The 5476-nt window shown below is 37.2% G+C and overlaps 2 long non-coding RNA genes across 2 annotated transcripts in view; one reads left to right on the top strand and one right to left on the bottom strand.

Moving 5' to 3' along the window:
* LOC111437521 overlaps nucleotides 1-4524 on the bottom strand; it is a 16657-nt gene extending 12133 nt beyond the window's left edge. The window contains exon 1 of the long non-coding RNA XR_002709448.1: nucleotides 4387-4524. This is a non-coding gene — a long non-coding RNA (uncharacterized LOC111437521). The remainder of the gene's footprint in view (nucleotides 1-4386) is intronic.
* Nucleotides 10-4934, top strand: LOC111437520. The gene is made up of 2 exons (XR_002709447.1): nucleotides 10-154; nucleotides 4523-4934. It is a non-coding gene; the product is annotated as an uncharacterized LOC111437520 (long non-coding RNA).
* Nucleotides 4935-5476: the final 542 nt, after the last annotated feature.

Below are 5476 nucleotides of genomic sequence, written 5' to 3'. Positions count from 1 at the left end.
TAGTTTTTTTTTTTTTTTTTTTGTCTAATTTCTTTGCGGCCGCGTGGTGTTGTTGTTCGGGAAATGTTTGGGCGAATTGGATCCCGCCTTGCATCAACTGAATCGGAAACCGTGGTGAAGATTGCTTGGATTCTTGCCTTTCTCCAGATCTCAGGTACGGATTTCCTCTTACTTTCGATATAGGGCGAGTTAATCTAACCGTTCGCATTTTCCATAATCGGAGTTGTAGCTTTTTGTTGCTAGTTTTGATTTATCTGCGTGACCGAATTAGAAATTAATGGATCTGGACCGTGTCTGAATCATGATTCTCATTCTCCTCCGTCTTTCGCTTACGAAGTTGAGGACTGAAGAGCATAAGCTTGATTGTTAATTTCGGCTAATGTTTTTGTCTATCATAAAACCTATTGATATTCGTTGAAGTTAATTGGTTTCCGTTTGGTTGCTTCAGTCCATAGAAAACAGTGACAGATAATAACTCTAGTTTCGATTTAAAACTCGATTCTAATCCATGTACAATAACTGAACTGTTAGAACTTTTCTCATGAAAAGAAAGAAAAAAAAAACTGAATTAGTAGAACTTTGTTTTTAATCCGTGCTCTGCTTCTGGCAAAAGAAGAAAAAAGGAAAAATAGAGAGATGATGATAATCTTTGAACTGTGTAATTAGTGTTTGGTTCAATTAATGGATCCGTTTTCTGAGTAAATTTCTGGGAAGGAAGAACGTAACAAAAGAAAGAGGGAAAGAAGTAGCGAACTGTTTGTTAGTTGGATTCTTATGTTAATTCTCATATGACTGTTGAATTCCCCACAAAACGAGTTCAAGTTTCCTGAAATTTTGTGACCTTCGTTTCTTTTGAGGGAAGTAGAATTAAGAACAATGAAAGTTGTATTCCGGAAGGGAGGGAATTTGTTTCCATTTGACGAATCATGGGGCGTCGAGTTCCATCATTCGATGATAGTAGCTTATGGAAATGGAGACTATCCTATTCCTTGTGTTGGGAAAATAAAATATAAGCGAGATGGTTTGTTTTTACTAGTAGGAAATAGCACAAGGTTTTGTCGTTATTTCATATATATAGTTAGTTAGTTAGTTAGTTTTTGTGATTTTATTTTTGTTCTTTCAAAATTACAATGCATACAATGCATTATGCATTGTAAGTATAATAAATATGTTCCACTTTTAGTAAACTTTCATGAAAATAACTAACTATTTAGTAGTTCAACTTTATTTTGTAATAATTTAGTTCTCATTGTGAACATTATTTCAAGATTTAATAGTCTTCCTAGGTAGATTAATGAACTAATTAGGGATAGATTTTTGTTGGATAGATTTTTCTCTTAATCCATATAGTAGTTACTTTTGTTCGGGTTTCTTGGTTTGGGCTTAAATTGGGAACCGAACTGATGTCCAGTTAAGTGAATTTTTCTTTGGATTGATTCTGTTCAGTTATTTCAAATCTCGGTTTGGTTGGTTAAGAAGGGTTTTCCTTTTGTGTTTGTATATTCGTTTAGTGTTCTTTCCGTTTTGTGACGTCCCATTTAATATGAACAATTAAACCAAAGAATTGGGTTCGAGTTTCGAGTTTATGAATTTTACGTTCTTAAGAGAATCATACGCACATGTTTTTTAATTCACAGTTTTGGGCATATTAGTTTAAAATATTTTTGAATTAAAAGAGAAGTTAGATATTGGGTCTAATCTTTTGTGTAGTCATGGAAAGTAGTAAAATATTCTCAGTTGCATTTTTGCCTAACTGATGTAGCCTATACTTCTCCCTCTGTTTTATTCTAGGCTACCACTTTGCTTAAAGGAGTAGATTCTGGATAACCTTCATGATAACCAAACAGACTTCATTTAAATAAGACACTGAATTCATTTAAATAAGAAATGAAAATATTAAAATTGTTTTGTCGCTGTATCATTTTGTGCATACTTGGCATTGAGTTTGACTAGTATTGCATTTCATTTTCACTTGTTTTTCATCCTGAGTTCGGAGTATAGATACTACATGTCTTAAATTTAAAATGAGTAGGTTAAATATGTAGGATAATTTGTATGTGTTTAATTTGCATGCATCTTCGTTTTGTAAGTTTTATACTTCAAATTTTTATAATATGTATGAAAATCGCATTTGAGTGAAACTTTATGCAAGTCTTTTTTTTTTTTTTTCCTTTTTCTTACAAAATGAATAAGACCAATCTTGTACGATTATTGTGTGTAAATAAAAGTTCTAAATTCAATTATGCTTAAAAATAAAAATAATTCTTTTCATCTTTTATCTATACTCTCGACCTTTATCCATGAGAAAACTTACTCTACATATTTTAAACGTAATTACAAAATAAACATTTTAAAGCCATCAAATAGTAACAAAGGAGTTATTAAAGAGACTGCGATTGCATGTTTGGTTTTTTAGGGTTTAAGCCTCACTTGCTTGGGTTCGCATTTTTGGTTTTTTAGGATTCAAGCCTCATGGTTTTTTAGGATTTGCTTTCTATCTAAACTTTAGACATGTAATAACTACACCAATGGTTGTATGCAAAATTAGTTAAATTATTAAATTATTTATAATTAGTTTATATTATTTTATGAAAAATTAGGTATTATTGTATGCAAAATTAGTTAAATTATTAAATTATTTGTAATTAGTTTATACTATTTTATGAAAAATTAGGTATTATTGTATGCAAAATTAGTTAAATTATTTGTAATAAGTTTATATAATTTTATGAAAAATTAGATAGCTATTTTCGAGAGAATTCTAATTTATGAGTGTGAGACCGAAACAAGCTTTAGAGACAACCTTAAGCTAGCATCGAGGTAGACCAACCAAGTAAGTGACTCTACCATTGGTTCGATTAGAATCATTGTTTTATGTATGATGACACGTGTTTAGTGACCTTGCACGTGTCATGTGTTGGTTATGATTGTTATGACGATATAATATGTCATGATGATGTTGATATGTTGTGATGATGGGTTACATTATGATGATAGGAATGCGTCGTAGTAGTGGCCCTACTAGGCCAGGCCAGGTCAGATTAGGTAAGTGGCCCTACCAGGCCAGGTCAGGTCAGACTAGGTAAGTGGCCCTACCAGGCCAGGTCAGGTCAGACTAGGTAAGTGGCCCTACCAAGCCAGGCCAGGCCAGGTCAGACTAGGTAAGTGGCCCTACCAGGCCAGGTCAGACTAGGAGTGGCCCTACCAGGCCAGGTCAGGTCAGACTAGGTAAGTGGCCCTACCAGGCCAGGTCAGGTCAGACTAGGTAAGTGGCCCTACCAGGCCAGGTCAGGTCAGACTAGGTAAGTGGCCCTATTAGGCCAGGCCAGGTGTCAGGCCAGACTAGGTAAGTGGCCCTACTAGGCCAGGCCAGGTCAGGTCAGACCAGATAAGTGGCCCTATTAGGCCAGACCAGACCAGGTAAGTGGCCCTACTAGGCCAGGCCAGACTAGACCAGGTAAGTGGCCCTACTAGGCCAGGCCAGACCAGGTAAGTGGCCCTACTAAGCCAAGCCAGACTAGACCAGACCAGGTAAGTGGCCCTACTAAGCCAGGCCAGACCAGACCAGGTAAGTGGGCCCTACGAGGCCAGACCAGACCAGACCAAGTATGCGGACCAGGCCAGACCAGGTACGTGGACCAGACCAGGTATGCAGACCAGGTACGTGGACCAGGCCAAACCAGACCAGACCAGACCAGGTAGGTGGCCCTACGCGCCTAGGCCAAACTAGACCAGGTAGGTGGCCCTACGCGCCTAGGCCAAACTAGACCAAGTAGGTGGCCTTACGCGCCCAGGCCAAACTAGACCAAGTAGGTGGCCCTACGCGCCCAGGCCAAACCAGACCAGGTGGGTGGCCCTACGAGCCCTGGTCAAACCAGACCAGGTACGTGGACCAGGTCAAACCAGACCAGGTACGTGGCCCTACCAGCCTAGGCCAAACCAGACCAGGTAAGGTGGCCCTACCAGACCAGGTAAGGTGGCCCTACCAGACCAGGCCAGACTAAACTAAGTAGGTGGCCCTACCAGACCAGGCCAAACTAAACTAAGTAGGTGACCCTACGACTAGATCAAAAGAATTGCCTTTATTGATGTGATATGTTATGATGACACAAAGAATTGCCTTTATTGATGTAATATGTTATGATGACACAAAGAATTGCCTTTATTGATGTAATATGTTATGATGATACAAAGAATTGCCTTTATTGATGTAATGTATAATGATAACATAAGGTATCATTATACATTATAATGATACCTTATGTTACAATAATACGTATGCATGAGACGCCATGTTGCATTATGACATAAATATACTTAGCAATGAAATGTATGACATGCTATGACAATAAAGAGTTGTCTAATGCACAATCTACGTAATATTACGAATGATATAATGTATGAAAGTTTATACATGCATGTTACAGGGTAATATGTGAGGAATGTATAAGGTTGTAATATATGAATGGTTAAGATGAAAAGGATAGGGACTTAATACATACTATATGTTCACATGCGTTAGGATACTCTCTTTTACGATGAGTATAGACGCATACACTATGATGATGAGATGACCATCATACTTGACATGATGCACGACACGACTGTTGTACCTCCGAACATTCATATACAGGTAACTAGCCCGACCAGCAGGCCCAAGGGGTGTGCAAGCCCGCTTGGTGGGCTCATGCTCTCATGTGTGGGTTGTATATAAGAAAGTACTACACATCCAATTTGTCCAAACTGGAGGCCACCAGATTGACAACGACATCGTTTTAAAGACCATGAAACCTTCTTCTTTGATAGTTGCATTTATTTTCATAGATCTTGAGTTAGTTCAATAGATTGCTTTATTTTAATTTACTTTGAATATTCCCTTTGTATTGTTTTAAGATCCCTTTCGTAAACATGATCATTTTATGAGTAGTTTTAAATTAATATTCTACATACATGGTAGCAACTCTAGGTCACAAGAAAACTAGGTCGTTACAAGAAAAGTTTCCATCTCAATAACTAGGCTTACCCTGAACTGCATGGGATCAAAGGTGTGTGGATCAAAGGTTCCCTCTAAAATCTCAGAATCAAATATAGGCTTACCCCGAACTGCAGGGGACAATAGTGTTTCTACCCTATTAATTATTATTTCTATCCAAACCGTTCACACAATTATCCATACAAATCTGCTTTTCTCCATTTTTCCAACATTGATCATATCCTAGACACGTGTTAGACATGGCTATGTTTGAACACAAGTTTTTTTATTTTATTTTATTTCTCCTATTGGACACAACTTGGCCGCTCTGGATACACCTCGGAAAAATATTTACCCTAAAAGTTTACAGAAGAAAAAAAAAAGAAAAAAAAAAGAGAGATTTTCTTATAGACTAAATCCTCGAGTATTAAGATGCCATTTTTTTCTTTAGTCATATCCGACCTTCATTCTCGACCTTCGAGTTTTTTTTTTTTTTTTTTTTTT

The sequence above is a fragment of the Cucurbita moschata genome, unplaced genomic scaffold, assembly GCF_002738365.1.
Source record: "Cucurbita moschata cultivar Rifu unplaced genomic scaffold, Cmos_1.0 Cmo_Scf00064, whole genome shotgun sequence".
Classification (NCBI taxonomy): domain Eukaryota; kingdom Viridiplantae; phylum Streptophyta; class Magnoliopsida; order Cucurbitales; family Cucurbitaceae; genus Cucurbita; species Cucurbita moschata.
This window is presented reverse-complemented; position numbering and strand designations above follow the sequence as displayed.